This window comes from Ceratotherium simum, chromosome 32 (assembly GCF_057802395.1).
Source record: "Ceratotherium simum simum isolate JZ-2026a chromosome 32, ASM5780239v1, whole genome shotgun sequence".
In the NCBI taxonomy this organism is placed as follows: Eukaryota; Metazoa; Chordata; class Mammalia; order Perissodactyla; family Rhinocerotidae; genus Ceratotherium; species Ceratotherium simum.
In genome coordinates this window covers 28,953,241-28,979,484 of record NC_141931.1, presented here as the reverse complement: position 1 = coordinate 28,979,484, position 26,244 = coordinate 28,953,241, and the positions used below count along the sequence as shown (strand labels likewise).

Below are 26,244 nucleotides of genomic sequence, written 5' to 3'. Positions count from 1 at the left end.
GACCGTATTAAGAGCCACCGTATTAGAAATTACAAGGCTCATTCATGATCAGTGAGGAGGCTCTCCAGAATAGGGTGGCCCCAGTGACTATCTGAAATTGGGGATTTTCAGTATTTCCCCCAAGACCTCAATTATAGAGAACACAGATTGACGACACTGAGATCAAGAATATACTAGTTGGTATTCCACGGCCTGACCTTCCTTTGTGCCCTCTCTGATTGTGGATGTTATTTGAATTTCACTTACTGAATTTTATTCCTTAGTCAGCCCTTTGATTATTCAACTCCCTTTCCATCTGTCCCACTGAAGTCATTCATTCAAAAGGCAGGTTTACTGTCAGATTATAGTTACATTTTAATATCTGGACACATACAAGGGGGATTATGGTGCTTCTACTAGTATTTTGGGGTTACCTGTTTCTCCTTTTTAAGGAATTCAACATCCCCTATGCAGTGGGTTATTGTCTAACTATAACCTGTTCTAACATTTGTTCTGGTCATATTGCATTCTGGTTATTAGCTTCTGAATAAATATAGAAAGGAAACACTGGTTAGGATGAGGTCCTAATCTGACAAACATTATACTTATTATAGTGTTGACATATATATATATATATATATATATATATATATATATATATATAATAAATATAACTGAATTACTGTGAAAATTATGTATATTTTTCTCTACTTTTACACAGAACTGAGTCATGGTCAGTTTTCCATGCTTTGATAAGGGATGGTGATTATTATTTTAGTTAATTTCTGAAAAGAAAGAAAGCTCAAAGTTTCTATTCCCTTTTTTTCTTTGGAAATATAGTGTGGATAAAGCAAATGGGCTCCTTGTTAGCAATATTTATAAATGGGTTTCCAACATTAAACATAGACAAGACGACATTTTAAGACTGCTTTATAAATAATGACTATAAGTTAACTATTTGCAAGAGTTAGAACAGAATAGTATTAGGTGTAACTTCTAGTAGAATAGAATAGGTAGAATTTATGATTACAGCTTTAACGAAGATGAAGAAATAAGTTCAATGTTGTAAGGAAAACCTACAAAAGACAGCAGATATGGCTTTAGGGGAACTAGTGGGAAACTGCTCTGCTATTCTCATTGTCAGTGCCAAGGTTGGAGACACACAGCCTGAACCAACTGAGCAAAGTTCTGCCCACTCACCCCCAACACCCCAGTGCTACAGAACCATGTTCCCAGTTGGTAAGATTAGGACCTCATCCCATCTAGTCCTTCCTTCTTATGTTCATTCATTACCTGATACTCAGAATGATGTGTATCAGGGGTAAAGTTTAGAACAGGGAAAGGACAGACAATAGCCCATTGAATCAGGGATGTTAAATTCCTTTGACAGAGAGAAGCAGGTAGCCAGTTCTTTTAAGGCTGACATCATCTTAGCTTTAGTACCTTATCCACTTCTTCTTACACTCCCTTCATTGTCTTTATAACATTTATATGTTTATAAAGTTCATAATTCCTTCCCAGGATATGTTGACATCATCCTTGTTCATGCAGACAACTCAAGCTTCTCATGTTTTGATGTCCTCAACTCTTGAGAGTTTGTATTTCTATCTGCACTACATGAAGTAACTACTCTTATGTTTACTTCTTAGAACTGCTTCATCTCTGAAATTTTACATTTAATACATTCTGTCTCAATCAATTATTTTACTCTGTCATTTCAACTACACCTCAAGCCTTCAAGTTGTTGATACATCAAGAATTGTAATCATTGAGTCTTATTTTTCTCCTTTTTATCCTTCTGATCCCCCTAGAAGTCTACACATTCAAATTAGGGAGCATAAGAAAATCACTTGAAGTTAAGTCAGACTCCACTCGTTCTCTTTGCATGTCTCCTTTAAACAGATTTGCTGCTGTGTGATGCCTCCTGGCTGTTTCCTCTCTTAGTCTGTCTTTGTAACAATCACACACCGTGAGGACTGAGACATACATAACCAAAATGGGAGGAGAAAATCCACTAACACGTGCCAAACGTAGACTGCTCAAAGTGGTTTCCCTACAAATAAAAAATTATGCTTTTCTATTTTCTAGGCTATGTCGCAAGACCGTTAGGAGCCACTCATGTATAAGTAAAAACATGGACCTCAGGTAATTCTTTCTTCAGGGAATCACAGGAAGGCCAAATAGACAGCTTTCATCCCTGCCAACTGAGCAGAACCCTCTGTCCCATCCTTGTCAGGGATGTGCTAGAGGTGGGTGGAATGTCCCCACTCAACTGTGAGCTCCATTCTGTGTAATGATGTTACTAATCACAAATACAGATTTGTTTACACACAGAAGGACCAATAACCGGATCAACACGTTTGTGGCAAGGAAAATGGTTTATTACCAAAAGGAAGTTAGATGAGTATTTGGGAGATAAACTCAAAACCACCTCCTCAAAGGGAAAAAGACAGGGATATTTATCTTGGATTTTAGGTAGGGAAGGAGAGCATGTGCTGGGGATTGGGTAGAGGAGGGGTAGAATGTTCTGGGGCTTAAGTGGGAGAGGCAGAGTATGTGGACTTGCAGTTGGTGGCTTCCCATAAGCCTGCCTTTGGCCTTGTACACTGAATTTCTTTTTCCTTGACTATATGGACTTTACTGATTAGTTTTCATTTTCATCTGGCATTTGGCCTTGTGAGGCAGATTTTTGACATCAGGAATTAACTTCCTGGGAAAAACAGCACGCTCATATACTAAGGAGTGACAGAAAGACCTGATTAGTTTTAAACAAGAGTTGATTAGGCTGAGTATGCACAGCTGCAGCTATAACAAAGTTCATCTCAATGTTTTTTCTCTAGGGAAGATTTTAACTCCTTCATTCTCTGTTTCAATACCCACAGTCTTATGATGATTCCTCAATCTTGAGGAATTGGGGTGACGACTACTCTAGCTACCTCCTGCTGTAAAAGGGTGAAGATCAGGATCAAAGGAAGGAAACTGATTTACTTTAAAAAAAATATTTTGGGGTACCAGTGGTGGAGAGCAAGATATGATTTGCATAGCTATGATTTTAGTTCTATGCTCAATGGCTTTGGAACAATGGTTAAGTCCACATTTTATAATTACATAGACAATCACACAAATTAGCAAAATAGACAGCCCAAATTAATAACCTCTTCATAATGAACTTCAATCCTTAGGGAATCCAGGAGAAGAGTCCTGTAAACCAATCAAAGTTAGTGCCTAGAACCTTGGGTAAAATTTGATGTAGCCAAGTAGCTTGCCATCGCTTAGTCCAAGAAGTAAGGAAAGAACCTGGAAGCATTCATTACTTATCTTTTTTTTTTTTTTTTTTTTTTTTTAATTTTATTTATTTATTTTTCCCCCAAAGCCCCAGTAGATAGTTGTATGTCATAGCTGCACATCCTTCTAGTTGCTGTATGTGGGACGTGGCCTCAGCATGGCTGGACAAGCGGTGCGTCGGTGCGCGCCCGGGATCCAAACCCGGGCTGCCAGCAGCGGAGCGCGCGCACTTAACCACTAAGCCACGGGGCCAGCCCTCATTACTTATCTTGAGGAGACCATCTTCTGAACACAACTTGCTATCTGCCAGGGCTTTATTTGTCCATTCAGAGTTCCCTCTCAGACTTTTGGGTCATTTTAGAACACAGTAAATGTCTCTCAAAGTTAGGCCTATAGTGTGTATGCACGTAACCAGGTATGTAATAAGAAGCATTTATAATGACAGACATGAAGATTGTACACGCATGGGCTATCAAGGAGCTCTCTCTTAAGTTTACACTAAGCTTTCTAGCTTCAATTTACAAGGCTTCAGGAAAATTTGTCCTAGTTCTCAATGAATCCAAATGAAAGGATGGAAAAAATGAAATGTTAGTTTGGACAATATATTTGAGGAGACTAGAAGAATTCAGGATCCAGTCCAGCTGATAGATAGAAATCTAAAATCAAGGGACCAGCCAAATGGTGTAGCAGTTAGGTTCATGCATTCCATTTCAGCAGCCCAGGTTCACTGGTCCAGATCCTGTGCATGGACCTACTCACCGTTCATCAAGCCATGCTGAGGCGGTGTCCCACATAGAAGAGCTACAACTCTACAGCTATGATACAGAACTATGTGCCAGGGCTCTGGGGAGAAAAAAGAAAAAGAGGAAGATAGACAACAGATGTTAGCACAAGGCCAATCTTCTTCTTCTTCAAAAAAAGATGTCTCTGGGAGATTCATGTTTATGCCTATAAAAAAAAAAAAGAAAGAAAAGTAAAATGTCAAAGACAATTAACAGAATGAGAATCCAACATCCACAAGTGTGTAGTATAGTTTCTATTGAAACAATTTTTTTCTCTCTAAAATCACCCTCATTTTTGCCCAAAATAGCCAAAATAAGACATTGGTTTGCAAAATGTATAGTTTCAATAAACTTGGCCCAATTGCTTACATAAATACTGTAAGAATAGGAATTCATCAAATAACTTCTTTTAAATCTGCTTTGTTGGAACGTTTTATAGGGAACTTCAGATGGAACATTAAAGGCCTCTTGAGGCCAAGGACACCAAGCCAAGGACTTATCATCAGACTCTTTCTGCAATAACTACAGATTTGAGTGAATTCCTCTCTTCTCGATGTCCCCCAAAATACCTGAGCTTCTTGCACCTACCAGGGAAGTGTCCTTCTTTAGTCACCTAGCAACATTGCCTGGACACTTATAAGCAAGTTACCAGGCCAGTATTTCCAAGTGGCTTTATTTGTTCCATAAGTTCTAGCCTTAGTCCTTAAACCTGTGTGGTCATATCTGAGTCTATGCATATTTCTCTTATATGACATTCCAGTCAAGGCTTTGCTAATACAACCAGTGTTTCCAATTGTGTCCTGCTATAAGCTGAATAGATTTTTATTGAATTTATGTAAATAACTATATCACTATGAAAATAAGAATAATCACTCATCAAGAATTATCAATTTCTGGATGGATCAGGTAGTAAGAGAAATAAAAATGCTTCAATTCTGCTTACAAATTGCTGTCAGTCACTGCTTAAGAGAAAAGAGAAAAAGATTCCCTTAAATATGGAAAAACAAAACATTTAAATAATCAGCAATATTTTAAATGAAAAATTCAAAAAATTATAATCATCCTCATCAATTTATTTAGCCCCATGTAATAAATTTTTGATCTTTTGTTAACAGTTTTAGAGGTTATCAGTTTCTCCATTAGAGTTCTGTAATTTCTCACTCAGCTCAGTTTTAAAATCTGAAAGTTTATCATAAACTTATATTTTAGAGCAAGTGTCAGAGTCCTTTCCATGAATCTCTCTGAAGATGAAACATATTTGCAAATCATCAGAGTAAAACAACATCTGTCTGCAAATAACAAAACACAAAAATAGCAATTGGCAAAAACATGTTGCTTTTCTGTGACATACAACACTTTGAGATAATAACTATGTTATGACTGACAACCAGGATAGATCAAAATTTTTTAAATGTTATATAATTCTTAAGAAAAATTTATATTAGTAACATTTACCCATATAGTATAACCTAAGAAGGTTTATCATCATTTATTTGACAATGCTTCCCATGTTATCAAATAAGCCTAATTAATTTTATATATTTCTCTTTATAGAATGAGAGAACAAATTCTTTGAGAAATTGCAGGGCTGATGGCGAATTTGCAAAGTTCCTTTTTGAGTCAAAAGAAAGACGTTAGGGGAAGTCAAGATGGCGGCGTAAGCAGACTCGGAACTTACCTCCTCCCGTGGACACAGCCAATTTACAACTACTCTTGGAAAAATTGCTCCTGAGACAGAACTGAAAACTGGATAAGTGGAACTCCTGCAACAATGGACAATCCTAACTGAGGCAGAAGAGGTAGAGACTCCCTTCTGGAGAGGAAAAACGCCACCTTCACAAGCCGCCAGCTTCAGGGCCACCGGGAGCGGCTCACAGGTAGGCAGCCTCCCTGGAGGCGTGGGGCCCTGAGCCAGGGAGCGCCCTCGCTATGGGCATTTTGTGGACCCAGCACAATCGAGACCAGCGACATAATATCTGACTTTGCCTGCTGCTAAAACATTGGGGAGTACCCCCAGGAAACCCGGTTCACAAAGAAACTAAAACCGGCTCTTAAAGGGCCCGCATGCAAACTCACCCGTTTCAGAAAGCATCATAAAATCACCAGAAAGAAAGGTGCACAGTGCTGTAGTGAAAAGAGACTCACCTAATAGGCCCTGAATACATCTCGGTGAGGGGTGAGACCTCTTCAGGGACTGGGACATTGTCGGCAGCAATTGTTGTGGCCTGGTGTGGGCGTGCTGACACAGAAACCATTGGAGTTCTCCCTGAGGCCTGCTAGCCCAGGGTCTGCCCCACCCGGTAGAGCACTGATGTAATCCAGAACAGCCAGGGGAGGCACCTCACCCTAGAGAGTGGCCCCACCCAACAACAAGCCCTCAGGCAACTTGTGGGCCTGCATAGATTGGTGACTGGATTCTCTGCAGCCTGGCAACTGAGCTGACTTCAGTGGGACAGGGCGTGCACAAGGAGCAGGTGGAGAGTGTGGGCCGGTGGCACAGTGTGGGGTTCCTGCTGTTGAGAGACTGGGTCCACTTCTGGAGGTCGGGGAGCACACAAGGGGCAAGACTGTGTTGACTGTGTGTGTGGACCTGTGGGCAGCAGGGCTTGTAAGCTGCAGAAGACTTGTGCTTCTCAAAGACCCACATAGGAGGTTTGCCCCACCTTCCAAAGCCTGAAACAATTGGGTGTTCCTGTGCCTGAGGCCAGCCCCACCCAGCTGCAATCCTCAGAGAGCTAACAAGACACCTAATAGGCTAAAGGCTTACAGCAATTGTAAGGCCCTGAGCCTAACAACCAGCCACGCTGGGGGCCTACTCACCTAAAAGAAATACTGCAACAAAAATGTGGTATTAGAACTCACAGCCAACGGTGCTGGGGCTCCCCACACATGATAAAGAGACTGAAGGGCCCACAACAACTACAAGCAGCTGAGCATTACAACAGCTGGCCAGGAGCATAACTCAACCTCCCTGGGTGCCTACAGGGAGAGCTAACAGGCCACAACAGAAGGACACATGTAGCCCACATAGGGGTCACCCCTGGAACATTGAGAACTGAGGGAAGCACACTGGAAGCCTCCTAAGGCATCACTTACATAAAGTCACCTATCCAAGAGCAGGAGACGTAGCTGACCTACATAATACGTAGACACAAGCACAGGGAAAGAGGCAAAATGAGGAGGCAAAAGAATACATTCCAAGTAAGGGAACAGGACAAAACCCCAGAAAAGGAACTAAGTGAAACAGAAATGAGCAACCTACCCGACAGAGAGTTCAAACTAAGAGTGTTAAGGATGCTCACTGATCTGGGGAGAAGAATAGATGAACTCAGTGAGAATGTCAACAAAGAAATGGAAGATATAAAAAAGAACCAATCAGAAATGAAGAATACAATACTGGAAATGAAAAATTCATTAGAGGGACTCAAAAGTAGAGTAGAGGATACAGAAGAACGGATAAGTGAGCTGGACGAAAGACTAGAAGAAATTACCCAATGTGAACAGGTAAAAGAGAAAAGAATTAAAAAGAGTGAGGACAGTCTAAGGGACCTCTGGGACAACACCAAGCGCACTAACATCCGTGTTATAGGTGTCCCGGAAGGAGTAGAGCGAGACAAGGGGACAGAGAATCTATTTCAAGAAGTAATAGATGAAAACTTCCCTAACCTAAGGAAGGAAACAGACATCCAGGTACAGGAAGCACAGAGAGCCCCAAACAAGATAAACCCAAAGAGGCCCACTCCGAGACACAATATAATCAAAATGTCCAGAATTAAAGATAAAGAGAGAATCCTAAAAGCCACAAGAGAAGTCAAGTTACATACAAAGGAAACCCCATAAGGCTATCAGCTGACTTCTCAACAGAAACCTTACAGTCTAGAAGAGAATGGCACAATATATTTAAAGTGCTAAAAGGAAAAAACTTACAGCTAAGAATACTCTACACAGCAAGGTTATCATTCAAAATGGAAGGAGAGCTCAAAAATTTCACAGATAAGAAAAAATTAAAGGTGTTTGTCACCAAGAAACCAGTGCTACAAGAAATGTTAAAGGGACTGATTTAAGGGGAAAAGAGAAGACCACAAATAGGAAAAATTATCTATTTCCATGATTAGAACCTAATGGATATAAGTGCACAAAAAAGAGGTTAGATATGATATCAAAAACATAAAAGGAGGGAGGAGGGGAGTTAAAGAGTACAGCTTTCAGACAGAGGTCAAATTAAAGTGACCATCAATACTGTATAGAAGAAGAAAGGAACAGAGAAGGACTACTACAACACTGAGAAAAAAAAAGTTAAAAAATAGCAGTAACTATATACTTATCAATAGCTACTTTAAACATCAATGGACTAAATGCTCTAATTAAAGGGCATAGGGTGGCTGACTGGATTAAAAAACAAGATCCATATATATGCTGCATACAAGAGACACACTTCAGACCTAAAGACACTCACAAACTGAAAGTGAAGGGATGGAAAAAGATACTCCACGCAAATGGCAATGAAAAGAAAGCTGGGGAAGCAGTACTCATATCAGACAAAATAGACTTTAAAACAAAAACTGTAAAAAGAGACAAAGAAGGGCATTACATAATGATCAAAGGAACAATCTAACAAGAGGATATAACACTTGTAAATATCTACCCACCCCATGTATGTGCACCTAAATATATAAAGCAATTATTAACAGACGTAAAAAGAGAAATAGACAGTAACACAATAATAGTAGAGGACTTGAACACTCCACTTACACCAATGGATAGATCATCCGAACAGAAGATCAATAAGGAAACACTGGCCTTATACGACACACTAGAACAGATGGACCTAGTAGATATATACAGAGCATTCCATCCAAAAACCGAAGAATACACGTTCTTTTCAAATTCACGTGGAACATTCTCCAGGATTGATCACATATTAGGCCACAAAACAAGTCTCCATAAATTTAAGAAGATTGAAATAATACCAAGCATCTTTTCTGACCACAACGGTATGAAACTAGAAATCAACTATAGGAAGAAAATCAGAAAAGCCACAAATACGTGGAGATTAAACAAAATGCTACTGAACAACGACTGGGTTAACGAAGAAATCAAAGAAGAAATCAAAAAACACCTGGAGACAAATGAAAATGAAAATACGACATGCCAGAATTTATGGGATACAGCAAAAGCGGTTCTAAGAGGGAAGTTTATAGCAATATAGGCCTATCTCAACAAACAAGAAAAATCTCAAATAAGCAATCTAACAATGCACCTAAAGGAACAGGAAAAGGAAGAACAAACAAAACCCGAAATCAGTAGAAGAAGGGAAATAATAAAAATCAGAGCAGAAATAAATGAAATAGAGACCAAAAAAACAATAGAAAAAATTAATAAAACCAAGAGCTGCTTCTTTGAAATGATCAACAAAATTGACAAACCTTTAGCTAGACTCACCAAGAAAAAAAGAGAGAAGGCACAAATAAGTAAAATCAGAAATGAAAGAGCAGAAATTACAACAGACACCTAAGAACTACAAAAGATTATAAGAGAATACTATGAAAAGATATATGCCAACCAATTGGACAATCTGGATGAAATGGATAAATTCTTAGAATCATACAACCTTCGAAAACTGGATCAAGAAGAAGTAGAGAATTTGAATAGACCAATCACCAGTAAGGAGATCGAAACAGTAATCAAAAACCTCCCCAAAAATAAAAGTCCAGGACCAGACGGCTTCCCTGGTGAATTCTACCAAACATTCAAAGAAGATTTAATACCTATCCTTCTCAAACTCTTCCAAAAAATTGAGGAGGGGGGGAAGCTCCTTAACTCGTTCTATGAAGCTGACATTACCCTGATACCAAAACCAGACAAGGACAGCACAAAAAAAGAAAATTACAGGCCAATATCACTGATGAACACTGATGCAAAAATCCTCAACAAAATACTAGCAAATCGCATACAACAATACGTTAAAAAATTATACACCATGATCAAATGGGATTTATTCCAGGTATGCAGGGATGGTTTAACATTCACAAATCAATCAACGTGATACACCACATTAATAAAATGAAGAATAAAAATCACATGATCATCTCAATAGATGCAGAGAAAGCATTTGACAAGATACAGCATCCACTTATGATAAAAACTATGAATAAAATGGATATAGAAGGAAAGTACCTCAACATAATAAATACCATATATGAGAAACCCACAGCTAATATCATCCTCAATGGTGGAAAACTGAAAGGTATCCATCTAAGAACAGGAACCAGACAAGGATGCCCACTGTCACCACTCCTATTCAACATAGTACTGGAAGTCCTAGCCAGAGCAATCAGGCAAGAGAAAGAAATAAAAGGGATCCAAATTGGAAAGGAAAAAGTGAAACTGTCACTATTTGCAGATGACATGATCTTATATATAGAATACCCTAAAGTATCCACCAGAAAACTTTTAGAAGTAATAAACGAATATGGTAAAGTTGCAGGATACAAGATCAACATACAAAAATCAGTTGCATTTCTGTACACTAACATCGAAGTAGCAGAAAGAGAAATTAAGAATACTATCCCATTTACAATTGCAGCAAAAAGAATAAAATACCTAGGAATAAACTTAACCAAAGAGGTGTAAGATCTGCACACTGAAATCTATAAAACATTTCTGAAAGAAATTGAAGAAGACACAAAGAAATGGAAAGATATTCCGTGCTCCTGGATTGGAAGAATTAACATAGTTAAGATGTCCATACTTCCTAAAGCAATCTATAGATTCAATGCAATCCCTATCAAAGTTCCAACAGCATTTTTCACAGAAATAGAACAAAGAATTCTAAAATTTATATGGAACAACAAAATACCCTGAATAGCTAAGGGAATCCTGAGAAAAAAGAACAAAGCTGGAGGTATCACACTCCCTGATTTCAAAATATACTGCAAAGCTGTAGTAACCAAAACAGCATGGTACTGGCACAAAAACAGACACACAGATCAAAGGAATAGAATCGAAAGCCCAGAAATAAACCCACACATCTATGGACAGCTAATCTTTGACAAAGAAGCCAAGAACATACAATGGGGAAAAGAAAGTCTCTTCAACAAATGGTGTTGGGAAAACTGGATAGCCACATGCAAAAAAATGAAAGTAGACCATTACCTTACACCATACACAAAAATTAACTCCAAATGGATTAAAGATTTGAATGTAAGACCTGAAACTATGAAACTTCTAGAAGAAAACGTAGGCAGTACGCTCTTCGACATCGGTCTTAGCAACATCTTTTCAAGCACCATGTCTGACCAGGCAAGAGAAACAATAGAAAAAATAAACAAATGGGACTACATCAAACTAAAAATCTTCTGCACAGCAAAGGAAACCATCAACAAAACAAAAAACAACCTAACAATTGGGAGAAGATATTTGCAAACCATACATCTGATAAGGGCTTAATCTCCAAAATATATAAAGAATTCATGCATCTCAACAACAACAAAACTAACAACCCAATTAAAAAATGGGCTAAAGACCTGAACAGAAATTTCTACAAAGAAAATATATAGATGGCCAACAGACACACGAAAAGATGTTCAAAATCACTAACAGGGAAATGCAAATCAAAACTACAATGAGATATCACCTCACACCCGTCAGAATGGCTATAATTAACAAGACAGGAAACAACATGTGTTGGAGAGGATGTGGAGAGAAGGGAAATCTCATACACTGCTGGTGGGAGTGCAAACTGGTGTAGCCACTATGGAAAACTGTATGGAGATTCCTCAGAAAATTAAGGATAGAACTACCATATGATCCAGCTATTCCACTGTTGTGTATTTATCCAAAGAACTTGAAAACACCAATTTGTAAAGGTACATACACCCCTGTGTTCATTGAAGCATTATTCACAATAGCCAAGACTTGGAAGCAACCTAAGTGCCCATCAAGGGACAAATGGATAAAGAAGATGTGGTATATATACACAATGGAATACTACTCAGCCATAAGAAACGATGAAATCCAGGAATTTGTGACAACATGGATGGACATTGAGGGTATAATGCAGAGTGAAATAAGTCAGAGGGAGAAGGTCAAATACCGTATGATCTCTCTCATTAAGTAGTAGATAATAACAACAATTAAGAAACACATAGGGACAGAGATTGGATTGGTGGTTACCAGAGGGGAAGGGGGGAGGGAGGAGGGTGAAAGGGATAATTCAGTACATGTGTGTGGTGATGGGTTGTAATCAGTATTTTGGTGGTGAACATGATGTAATCTATGCAGAAATAGAAGTATAATGATGTACACCTGAAATTTTTACAATGTTATAAACCAATGTTTCTGCAATAAAAAAAATCAATTCCAGGTTTAGTAAAGACCCAAATTTGAATGAGGAGACAAAAGATCTTTTACAAGATTCTCTACCTCTTGAATCTGTCCTGGGCTGTAACTTGCACTGGATGAAAAAATTTGCCAGAAACAATGGTGAGTCCATTCTGAGCTTAGACGTGAAAACGCTGTGCAAGTATCCACTCAATGTCTTGGCAAGATGCCACCTTGATGAGAAGAAGAACATACTAGTTGGCTATAGTTTAGTCAATTATATGAAAAATTATTTGGAACAGAGTTTATGCACCACTAACAACAGCCAAATCAACCTCCTAAAGCAGAGCTGCCTGGTTGTGATTCATTTAACTGAAAATACATCAGAGAGCCCAGCTAAGAAGAGAACTGCTTAGATGAGCCCAGGTTAATTGTCAAACTATAGAATCATGAGCCAAATAAATGTCTTTTGTAGTAAACCTCTAAATTGGGGATAGTTTGTTATGAAGCTATAGCAAATGGTACAATAATGGTCTCTCTACATGTAAATAAAAAGACAGAGAACTTAATAAAAATGGACAAAGACTTGAATAGGCACTTCATGAGGTAGTAACTCAAAGAGAATAAATATATAAAAATGAAACTACATTAGTAGTCAAGGAAGTGCAAACTAAGACGACAGTGATTTGGAGACTGAAGATCACTACTATGTCTGATGTTGGAAACCTAACCCCCACTGTGATGGTACTAGAAAGGGGCCTTTGCGTGGTGATTAGGTTAAGATGATGGCGCCCTCTTGAATGAGTTTAATGCCCTCATAAAAGAGACTTGAAAGAGCTCCCTTGCTCCTCCTACCATGTTAAGATACAACAAGAATTGCCAGACCTAAAAGAGATCCCTTACCTGAACACGTTGGCACCTTGATTTCAGACTTCCACGCACTAGAACAGTGAGAAATAAATGTCCATTGTTCATAAGACACCTAGTCTGTGGTATTTTGTTATAGCACCCAAATAGACTAAGAAAAATCACATAATCCAATTCCCTTATTTTAGAAAGAAGAAAGTGAGAGGTCAGTTGCAAAGGGCTACAGAGTACATCACAGACATCATGCTAGATCTAAAATCTCTGTTTTCACTCCAATCTGAATTCCATCCAGCCATGCTGACTCTCCTGTTGCCACAGTAGGAGAAAACCGATGGTAATACACAAAAGGCATACATGCATGGGAAATAACAGGTAACTCATCTGGGCCCAGGGATGTCTTGAGAACCTTACAAAGAAGCACACATGTGAAGGATATTCTTTAGGAGGCCTATGCCCACAGCCTCACTCATCACCTGCATGTTTTCTTTGATACGCTTCTCATTGTAACTCTTGGCCAGGACCACAACCCCATGCTGCAGCTGGTAGCAAAGAGCAATTAGTGCTGGAGTTCACTCGTACATTTTTGCCATGGCACAAAGAACTGGATCATCCAAGAGAAGTGGGGAACTCTGGTCTACCCTGGAAAGAAATGCAGAAATGGTGAAGACCTGAGACTCAGCATGCAGTTTTCTGGGAGGATTCCCAAAGAGATTCAAGAGGTCCACTCTAGGCCAGTGCTTCTCAAAAGGTGGTCTCCGCACCAGCAGCATAAGTATCATCTCGGATCCTGCTGGGAAGGCAAATTCCATGGCCTCACCCAAGACCAAGTGATTTAGAAACACAGGTGTGGCACCAGCATCCTGTGTTTATAAAGCCCTTCAGGTCATTTTAATGCATGCTTGAGTTCAGACCCGAGCTTCCAAATCATGAATTTTTTCAGGCGGTCCCATGGCTTAGCCATTGGGTACGTGCACTCTGCTACTGGCTGCCTGGGTTTGGATCCCAGGCACACACCGACCCACCACTTCTCCACCCATGCTGAGGCCATGTCCCACATACGCCAACTAGAATGATGTGCAACTAAGACATACAACTATCTACTGGGGTTTTGGCAGAAAAAAAAGGAGGAGGATTGGCAATAGATGTTAGCTCAGAGTTGATCTTTCTCAGCAAAAAGAGGAGGATTAGCATGAATGTTAGCTTGGGGCTGATATTCCTCACAATAAATAAATAAATAAATAAATAAATAAACAAATAAATAAATAAATAAATAAATAAATGTTAATAAATATCGAAATCATGACTTAAGCAATGGCTTTTGAATATTTGAAGATTTTAATGCAGGCATTTGTTATTGATTAATCTACAACCTGGGACATATAATGTAAAAGCATTGGCTGGATGATGGGGTGATAAATGAGAATGATTTCTTCACTACCTCTCCTCTCTCCCCCAAACCAGTTGTGAGTTAATTCCAGAAAACCAAGTAATGGTGTGATTAAATATGTTTCATCAAAAATACTGATTTTGGTAAACTCCCTGTTGTCTTCATTACCATTGTTTCGGGCATTGTTTTCCCAAAGCACTATAGGCAACCAGCACAATATCTTTTGATTTACAGAAATCCAAATGTTTCCTCTGATTGAGATAATGATGACATTCAACCTGCAGAATGCTAAGATAGAAGAGTGTCATACTATATTAAATGGAAATATTAATATGAAAGAGAAAGATTAAAAGGCAAAAAAGCTGAATAAGAAACTGTGTAATATTAAATTTAAACTGGAGTTATCAACATCAAGTAATGATTTTTTTTTACTTGATGTTTTAATAGTTTATAACATTGTGACATTTTGGGTTGTACATTTTTCTTTGTCCATCACCATATATATGTCTCCCTTCACTCCTTGTGCCCAACCCCTACCCCCACTGCCCCTGTTAACCACACTAGAGTTTTCTCTGTCCATGTGTTGGTTTATATTCCACATATGAGTGAGATCATACAGTATGTGTCTTTCTCTTTTTGGCTTATTTCACTTAACATAATACCCTCCAGGACTATCCATGTTGCTGCAAATGGGACGATTCTGTCTTTTTTTATGGCTGAGTAGTATTCCATTGTATATATATATATATACCACATCTTCTTGAACCAATCATCAGTTGAGGGACACTTAGGTTGCTTCCACTTCTTGGCTATGGTGAATAATGCTGCAATGAACATAAGGGCGCATAAGCCTCTTTGGACTGTTGATTTCAGATTCGTTGGATAGATTCCCGGTCGTGGGATAGCTGGATCATAGGGTATTTCTATTGTTAATTCTTTGAAAAATCTCCATACCGTTTTCCATAGAAGCTGCACTAGTTTGCATTCCCACCAGCTGTGGATGAGTGTTCCTGTTTCTCCACATCCTCTCCAACATTTGCTGTGTTTTGTCTTGGTGATTATAGCCATTCTAATGGGCATGAGGTGATATCTTAATGTTGTTTTGATTTGCATTTCCCTGATGATTAATGATGTTGAACATCTTTTCATGTGCCTATTGGCCATCTGTATATCTTCTTTGGAGAAGTGTCTGTTCATTTCCTTTGCCCATTTTTTGATCGGGTTGTTTGTTTTTTTGTTGTTCAGTTGTGTCAGTTCTTTATATATTACGGAGATTAACTCCTTGTCAGATATATGTTTTGCATATATTTTCTCCCAGCTGGTGGGTTGTCTGTTCATTTTGATTCTGGTTTTGTTTGTCTTGTAGAAGCTCTTTAATCTGATAAAGTCCCACTTGCTTATTTTTTTCTTTAGTTTCCCTAGCCTGGGTTTGCAAGTCATCCAAAAGATTCCTTTATGACCAATGTCAAATAGTGTGTTGCCTAAATTTTCTTCTATGAGTTTTATGGTTTCAGGTCTCACTTTCAGGTCTTTGATCCATTTTGAGTTAATTTTTGAGAATGGTGATAGCAGATGGTCCACTTTCATTCTTTTGCATGTGGCTGTCCAGTTCTCCCAACACCATTTATTGAAGAGACATTCCTTTCTCCATTGTATGCTTTTAGCTCCTTTGTCAAAAATTAGCTGTCCGTATATGTGTGGTTTTATCTCTGGGCTTTCAATTCTGTTCCATTGATCTGTGTGTCTGTTTTTGTGCCAGTACCATGCTGTTTTGATTACTGTTGCTTAGTAGTGTGTTTTGAAATCAGGGATTGTGATGCCTCCAGCTTTGTTTTTTTTTCTTAGGATTTCTTTAGCTATTTGGGGTCTTTTGTTGCCCCATATGAATTTTAGTATTCTTTTTTCTATTTCCGTGAAGAATATCATTGGGATTCTGATTGTGATTGCATTGAATCTGTAGTTTGCTTTAGGTAATATAGACATTTTAACTATGTTTATTCTTCCAATCCATGTGGATGCGATGTCTTTCCATTTCTTTATGTCATCATCTATTTCTTTCAATAATGTCTTGTAGTTTTCATTGTAGATCTTATACCTCCTTGGTAAGCTTTATTCCTAGATATTTTATTCTTTTTGATGCTATTGTAAATGGTATTATCTTTTGGAGCTCTCTTTCTGTTCGTTCGTTATTATTATACAGAAATGCAACTGATTTTTGTCAATTGATTTTGTACCCTGCGACTTTGCTATAGTTGTTGATTATTTCTCATAGTTTTCCAACAGATTCTTTAGGGTTTTCTGTTTATAAAATCATGTCATCTGCAAATTGTGAGAGTTTCACTTCATTGCCTATTTGGATTCCTTTTAGTCCTATTTCTTGCCTGATTGTCCTGGGCAAAACCTCCAGTTCTATGTTGAATAAACAAAATTGACAAACCCTTAGCCAGACTTACTAAGAAAAAAAGAGAAATGGCTCAAGTAAATAAAATTAGAAATGAAAGAGGAGAAATTACAATGGATACTGCAGAAACACAAAGGATTATAAGAGAATACTGTGAGAAATTGTATGCCAACAAATGGGACAATCTAGAAGAAATAGATAAATTCTTAGACTCATACAACCTCCCAAAACTGAACCAAGAAGAAATGGTGAATCTTAATAGATCAATCACAAATAAAGAGATTGAAATAGTAATCAAAAACCTCCCAAAAAATAATAGTCCAGGACCAGATGTTTTCTCTGGTGAATTTTACCAAACTTTCAAAGAAGATTTAATACCCATCCTTCTCAAACTATTCTAAAAAATAGAGGAAGATGGAACACTTCCTAACTCATTCTACAAGGCCAACATCACCCTGATACCAAAGACAGACAAAGATAATACAAAGAAGGAAAATTACAGCCAATACCGCTGATGAACATAGATGCAAAAATCCTTAACAAAATATTGGGAAACCGAATACAACAATACATTAAAAAGATCATACACCATGATCAAGTGGGATTTATACCAGGGACGCAGGGATGGTTCAACATCCACAAATCAATCAAAGTAATACACCACATCAACACAACAAAGAATAAAAACCACATGGTCATCTCAATAGACACAGAGAAGGCATTTGACAAGATACAACATCCATTTATGATAAAAACTCTCAACAAAATGGATATAGAAGGAAAGTACCTCAACATAACAAAGGCTATGTGTGACAAACCCACAGCCAACATCATACTCAATGGGGAAAGACTGAAAGCCATTCCTCTGAGAACAGGAACAAGACAAGGGTGTCCCCTCTCACCACTCCTATTCAACAAAGTAACAATTTAAATAAAATAAAATAAAATTATATCTCTGTTCCCTAAAACGGAAAAAAAAAATTGAAAATGACATTCCTGAGAACAAGCACTCTACGGTGCACATCTTAGTTACTCAACACCATTGTACAGTACAGGGCGACATGGCTAACTCCAGATCCAGGACAGGAAGAAAACTGTTTGAGCCTCAGACATCAAATTGTGCCACAAATTGCTCAAAGACTCAGAAAGGGACGTGTAAGGGACAAAAGAACCAGTGCATTGGGGATCTCACTGGTGACATTTTAGATTTGAGCATCAAAGGGAATAATGACTAAAAGGAATTATTACACATATAGTAAATAAAATTCCATGAGTCCATAGTGATGAGAGACAGTGAGAGAACAAAAACGTTTCTTCCCACTGATGGGGATTATTACAGTAACTGCTTTCTTGGAACACTAATAATTAAAGGAAGGGAATTAAGCTTGTACCCTGCCTTATAGGAATAATTGTAGTTTAACCTGACTTGATGAGTGAATTTTCTGTTTGTAACAAAATATCTGGTAAAAGACCTATAAAAGAATGTTTAAAATTGAAAATAATTATTTACAAATCCCAATGAAATAACTAATTCAGGCTAAAATCATTGATGGCTACTCAACTATTATGTGAAAACTTGGGGGCAATATGACTTCCCCTAATGACAGTTATCACCCAACCTATTCCCAGGTAATTTCAATTCGGAAAATATGCATTTAAAAAGAAAAGACCTGGCGACCACTGTTTAACCAAGAGAACAAAACTAACAGCTCTCGGGGTCAGCCCAGTGATGTAGTGGTTAAGTTCACGTGCTCCACTTCAGTGGCCCGGGGTTCATATGTTTGGATCCTGGGCACTGATCTATGCACCGCTTACCAAGCCATGCTGTGGCAATCGTCCCACATAAAATAGAGGAGGGTGGAAACAGATGTTAGCTCAGAGCCAACCTTTCTCAGCAAAAATAAAAGGATTGGCAATGGGTGTTAGCTCAGGGCTGGTCTTCCTCACCAAATAAAAACAAAAACTTGCATCTCTCCTAGTGGGACAATACGTCATGACAAGCTTCCTACTGGAACACTCCAGTAGGGACACATTTGAGGGAAACAGCATGCAAAGGATATTTTCTTGCCAAAAATGTTTAACCTTAATGTAACAAGGCATTCAGATCTACCTTCTAATTTACAGCAACAGGGAAGAGAGGGACAAGTTAATTAACATCAGATAAAAGATAAATCAGATAAATCCATAATATTTAACAAAAACCTGTCAGATATAATAGTAAAAAAAAAAGGTTGAGTGACCATTCTTGGTTGAGAAACCTTAAGACACATGACTGAAAGCAATATCTGGACCACAACTGGCTCCTAAATAGAAAAGATGATCTATAAAAGATATTGGAAAACAATACAGAGGACTGAATATGGATTTGATACTAGATGACAAGACTTCTGAGGTCTGTAGGGGTGAATTGTCAAGTCTACTGTTTACTTTGAAGAGGGTCAGTAAAATATTATACATCCATATGCAGATAGATGCATATATATATATATATATATATATATATATATATATATACACACACATATATTTGACAACCTGGCAAAATGTGAAAAATGTTGAATATAGGAGGGAAAGCAAGGATGTTCTCTATCATAGTGTTAACTTCTCTGAATGTCTAAAAATTTTCGTAATATAAATCGAGAGGAAAAACTAATGTTATAATCACATGAATGTTTTAACATTTGTAATTGAAAATCAACAGTGATATAACACTATATGTCAAATTCTTGAATTTTATAGGCCACATTTCACAATTGAAGATTCTTACTTCTTGACTCAAACTTATACCTTGAGGACATTACGGTAAATGAAATAAGACATTCACAGAAAGACAAGTACTACATGAAACCAGTTATGTGAGGAATCTAAAACAGTCAAACTCATAGAATCAGATAAAAGAATGGTGGCTGCAAGGGGAGGGAGGAGGGAGAAATCAGGAGTTGCTAATTGTGGGCATGAAGTCTCAATTATTTAAGATGAATAAGTTCTAGAGATCTGCTGTATAACTATAACTCCATAGTTGGCAATATTATATTGTATTGTATACTTAAAAATTTGGTACCAGGGCAGATCTCATGTTAAGTGTTCTTACCACAATGAAATAAAAAATGGAACAAAAAAAGTAAGAGCACAGAACGAGACACAGAATCACGTGTCTAAGAGGTTGATTTAAGGGTAGATATCGATGAGGTGAACCAGACTAAGACTGAGTAAATCACAAGGTGTGCTGTATGTTCCAGCTAAATGTTCATGAGTGTTGATTTCATCCACCATTAGTATCACCATAAACCATCCACCTAGCCTGGATGACTTTCACAGTCATTTTTTTTGTATCTATGTTTCCTACTCAAAGACCCCTGAAAGCAGAGATACAAAGACGAAGGATTCAGGCATCCAAACCCCACACAAGCCCTAACACCCACCTCATCTTATTTTCACTCTTTATTTACTGCTCATTCCATGATTTCATGCCCTTCCTTCCTGGACACAATTCCCTCAAATGACTTTCACCCATCCCATCTCTGGACATCCTTTACAGCTCAGGGAAATGTCACCTTCCCTCTAAGGTCTGGGTAACTATCCTAGCCCTCAATCAACTCCTTTGCCTTCCCTAAATTCTTATGGACAATTTAGAACTAAAGTCTGACCACTTTTTTCCCTAAGACTTTACAAATGAGATACAATTATAGATTCTATTCAGGCCTATCTATACAGAGGCTCTGCTCTCTAGAATCTTCAGTTCCATAAAGTTAAGATGAATGGGAGGGGAGGCCAAACAGACACCTAGCAGTAGTGAAAGAAGAAGGAGATGAAGAACAGAAAGGAGAGGAGGCCAAGGGTGCTCACCTGGTTGCAGACGGGCTTGTACTTGAGCCCTGGCTTGTTCAGGATCATCTCCAGCTGCCTGTGGTTAAAGTTGGACACCCTAATGGACTTGGTCAATCCTGCATCCTTACACTTCTCCATGGCCTGGGGGGAAAGGGATGGTGAAGAATCATTTGTGCAATTGGCTATAGATCAAGAGTAAATGTAAGTAAAATCTGTTAAAAGGAACAGTTGTCAAGAAATGACAATGAAGCCAAATGGCATGAATATGAAGAAGAGAAATAGTAGCAAATTAAACAGGGCAAGAATGTAGTGACAGCAAGAATAAGAATATCTGTTTTCTCCTTAGAAAAATGTGAAAGAGTATTACACATTGAAGGAAAGAGATGCCTCTCTTCATTGTCCCAAAGTCTCCTACTCCAATTCTCCTATAGACATTTCCCTAGTGATTTCCTCCACATCTCTCCAGCATACCGTTTCTTTAAAGTTCATGAATTGCTGAATCCAAAGATGCAGAGCCAAATCTCATAAGTGGAAAAAATGAACTAGATTCCCCCTCTCCTGGCTTCCTTCTCTGTGCTCTCTCCTCCAAGCACTCACCTCTCACATGGCACAGAGATGTCCTGTGTCAAATATTACTTTTCCATGTTCATCTTCCAGAAAAAGATCTTTGCCTGGCTGGAGGAGAAGCAGTCATGTTAGTGATGTCACAAAATAATTTCTCCACACTTAGCCAGGCTGACAGGTACACCTAGGGCCAGGACACTAAACCTTCATGAGGTAGGTGGGGTAACATTCTAGATATTAACATTTGCAAAGTGATTTACATATGGAGTTGGAAGGAATGTCTTTAAGAGACAAGCTTCCTCTAATCTCTTATACTTATATATTTTCATAAATACCATCTCCCTGGTTCTAAAGGAGACTCATAATGACTTATGTTATCCTTGTTTGCCCCCCAAACTTTCCTCTTAAAAAAGGCCTCCCTTACACTGAGAATGGCAGTAAGTTACGTGTCCTTATTTCCAGAGTGACTATTAAAATCTCAATCCACACTACACAGTCAGAGTTCCTTGTCCCTTTGAACATTTGATTTTCCAAGGGCAGACATATTAACCAAACAAGGTGATTTGACATTCTCTTAAGGATTAATATAGATGGTGGAAGATACAGACATATTGTCAATTGTTAATGACTATGAGCCTTGAACTGCCTCAAGGCCATATTTGCTACCAACAGGAAATGTTGCAACAAAAATAAAGCAAGCCATTAGTAATGCAAAGTTAAGTCATAGGGAAGATGAGATATTTCAGAAGACTTTTCTAAATCTATAAATATATCCATTGCTTGTACATCCCATTTACATAGTCCAATAAACTCTTTTGCATAGGATAGCTTGAGAAGCTTTCTATAACTTAAAGTCAAGAATTCTACATAACACAATCCTTAGTGGTTAAGGGCAGTCCACAAAATTCCATGTGAAGATAGCAAATGGTGTAGGCAATGTTTCACAGGTCCCAGTGAAGGCTGCTAGTTTTAGACACAACAAAAGGAAGTACCACCAAATCTGCTTTCAACTTGAAATGGTGAGTGTGGAGATCAACTCATTATGCACAATTGTAAGGCAGTTGAATTGCTCACCACAGTTGTGTGAAACTCTGTGTTGTGACATCCCCGAGAGAAGCAGGAGTCATAATCTGGACTGTGTGTTGACCATGCCTATTTTTAGTTCCACAAATTTTTGAAAGAGAAGATTTGAGATTGTTGAACTCTTTTCTCTTTGAGGCATGGAAAGGAAATTAAGGATTCAAAAAATTTTGGGAATTCTTCTCTAATATAATAATCCCTACATCCTTCTAAGGAAAATCTTAATTCAACCATCCATACAAGTTGATAGACATTCTGACACAAGATGTAAGATAGGTGTGACCATGCAAATTGCCAACCTTCAGAGCCATTGGGGAATGAATAATATAGAGATCAACATAATCTAGTTGAAGATTTTTCAGAGACTTTTCCAGGGCTAGTCAGACCAACTCTGGTTGAAGGAAAGTGAGCCAAAGCTGCAGAGGTCAAAGAATGGAAGTTGTGCTGGATTAATACTTTATTCAGTTTTGTTTTTCTTGTTTCATCTAATAATTAGACTTTTCTCTACTGGTTGGAAACTGATGATCACAGAGGAAATATGTTTTTTTCCACCTTGATTCCCTTTTAATATGACTTACCCATAGACACTCTATTATTTTTTTATTTATTCAGAGTACATCTACTATGGAAGGAAATGATCCAAAAGATAAAAAGTGTTATTAAATAATAACAATGCCCATTATCTGAATTGTGCTTGATGTAGTTTACAAAGCTGTTCACAAATGTTGCCTAATTCTCTCAAAGTTTCAACCCTATGGGGAATAAGTAACATCCCGTTTTGTAGACAACTGGAGAGAAAAAGTGCTTTGACCATATTCCTATGTGCTGGGCTCAATTCAAGACACTGTAGCTATATCTTGTTTAATACACAAAGTGCCTCTTATATTGCTCTCTCTTACTGATGGAAGTGGGAAGTGAGATTCAGAATGTTAAGAAAGTTTAGTAAGTCACCCAGATGATAAGGAAAGCTATAATCTGGTCACAGTTCAGTCTGATTCAATAGTCCATGCTAAATCACACTGATATGGTCTGAGTCTCTGAAAAGTAAAGTGACTTTAATTTAAAATCATAAAATTTGAACAAAGCAATGATGAGAAAGCCATCATCTTTTTTTGACACTAGATTTAGTACATGAATATGTGTGAAGAAAGTTGTACCAATAAGCGCAATTCACCAAACTACTGGTCTTATCATGTAATTGTCATCTCCACACAATCACATTCACACAAGGGTCTACATACACGCCACATGTGCAGCATCTTTGAAGTGTAGAATATGTCTTTTTTCTTAACAATGCCATCTTCAATTTTGTTTCAAATAGCCAGTCCAACCTCATTTTCATTATTGTACCGATGAGCACAATCGATATGGTGAAACCCAGCACCTATAGTTAATTTGGTGGCCTCCATAGCTTTGCTTTTAGGAGCCTAAATGAGCAACCAAAAGTAGTAAGTAATTGGATATCCACATTATTGAGATATAGCTAAGGCACAATTTGACCTCCCCAGTATTAAAACTATTCCTTATGTCTCAGGTTAGTTCTTCATGAGTGGTGATGGACCCATGGCAATTTGCCTGGGTCTTTCCTGATAAGTAATAACATTTTGGCATACCAAGAACTCCTTTAACCCTGGGCCATCACTGGATGATCATCAGCGTCAAATGGCCCCACGACTACCCCCAGGTTCAGTGGTTTCCTAAAAGAACTCATGAGATTCAGCATATAATGGTAGCCATGGATATGATTTATATTGTGAGGCTTACTAAGTAAAATCAACAAAGGAAAAGTACATGGGAAGAAGTCTCAAGAAATAAGGTGATCAGTTTTAAGAGTGCTCTACCAGTGTGGAAAAACAGAACACACTAAATAAAAATTGCATATAAATTTAAAAAGTATATATTTAACTTGTACAACTTCATGATTTCATATGTGTACACTGTGAAATTATTACAACAATTAAGCAAATTAAAATACCCATCACATCACACAGTCAACTTCTTTGTGTATGTGTGGTGAGAACACTTAAGGTCTCCTCTTTTAGCAGTTCTCAAGAATATAATACACTATAATTGACTATAGTCACTACGCTATATATTCTTTCTTCAGAACTTATTCATCTGATAACTGACAGTTTGTACCCTTTGACCAACATTTCCCCATTTTCCCCACTGCCCCCTTCCCCAGCCCCTGGTGACCACTTCTCTACTCTCTGCTTCTATGAGTTTGAATTTTTAGATTCCACATATAAGTGGTATCATGCAGTATTTGTATTTCTGTGTATGTCTTATTTCACTTAGCACAATTTCCTCCAAGTTCATGATTTCCTTCTATTTTAAGGCTGAATAATATTCCATTTCTTTTCAAGTATTGCATAAGCTTTCTTTATTCATTGATTTTGCTAGGAACTAGATACTTGGTATAACTGCCCTCTGCTGGTCATGCTCTTTCCTTAGGTGTAGGGGCATTCAGAGGTTTTCCAAAGGTGAATCTTCAGTGATATCCTTGACCCTTCTCTCCCCTTCATCCACTTTCCACTACAAAGTAAACAAGGCCTGCCCTCTGTCTCCAAAATGTCTTTTTAAATATTTCCTTCTGTTTTATAGATTAGAAAGTGAGAGTAAACTTTTAAGTACTACTCCCTTGTCACACAACTAGTGTAGAGACAAAATTGATAGGCAAACTTCAGGATTGCAGACTAGTGACTTTTCCACTTTGCTCCCTCTTATGTCCAAGGTCCAACTCTACCTATTTGCTTTAATTGAAAATCATAAAAAGGGGAAGAATTGAAAACTTGCCTTAGAAGACTAGCTTATTCCCTCAAATGATATTGTGTTTTCCATTCAAGATAAATTCCCAAGCAGTAGGAGAAGTATGAGGGAAACTACAGGTGGAGTATTTAATGCCTGGTACTCAGCAGGCTACTCCACAACAGAACAGTAACTCTTTCCCATCATTTGTCATTCATCTCATCTCAGGGATCTTTTACCACAAATATTTTTCTGATCACGACTTCTTGATGAGAGGAAAGTTTTTTTGAATTGCAGAATATACAGAGAAACCACTCCCATGTAATCACCCTCAAAGCTGGGCAGCTGATAGTCAATGTTCTTGACTGCTGAGTTTCATCTCTTTTGCCACCCTGGGAAATATATTGAAACAGGAGGAAAATCTGGAATAATCTGTAGGTGACCAGAGGGTCAGACCCTGATGCAGAGTGAACACTGACTACCTTGTCTCCTTGTATAAGGAAAGGTTCTAACCTGAATACAAGAAACAAGCAAGCCTCCAAGAGTCACACAGGAACTCAATGACTTAACAACCCAGGTCAACTTCCACTCATGCTAGGTCCATTTCCCTTTGAATCTTCAACCTCAAGACCACTACTGTTACCTCTCCAGGTGCATAGGTGCCAAATCCCAGCACGGGAATGAAGTGACCATCATTGATTTCAACATGCCAACATTTGGGATCCATTGCCTGTGGCTCTTCTCTCTAAGCAGACTCTCTTTTATTCTTCTGCCCTCACAGGTTATGTGAATAACAAGAGGGTAACATCTAAGTCCACTGTCCAACTGTTAGTAAATGGATTGTAGGAGGTTAAAGTAGTAACCCATGGAGTGAGAAGAGAATTGGAAACAATTAACTTGTTTTGTTTTGTTTTGTTTTTATCAAAGAGTAATCTCAGTGAATTATTACATATTGATAAAGAAATCGTTGATTTCTTAACAAAATAATTTTTTATTTAGGA

At 38.1% G+C, this 26,244-nt stretch overlaps 1 pseudogene; it reads right to left on the bottom strand.

Annotated features, from left to right (window-relative positions):
- Nucleotides 1-13,476: 13,476 nt before the first annotated feature.
- Nucleotides 13,477-25,970, bottom strand: LOC101406116 (aldo-keto reductase family 1 member C23-like protein; annotated as a pseudogene).
- Nucleotides 25,971-26,244: the final 274 nt, after the last annotated feature.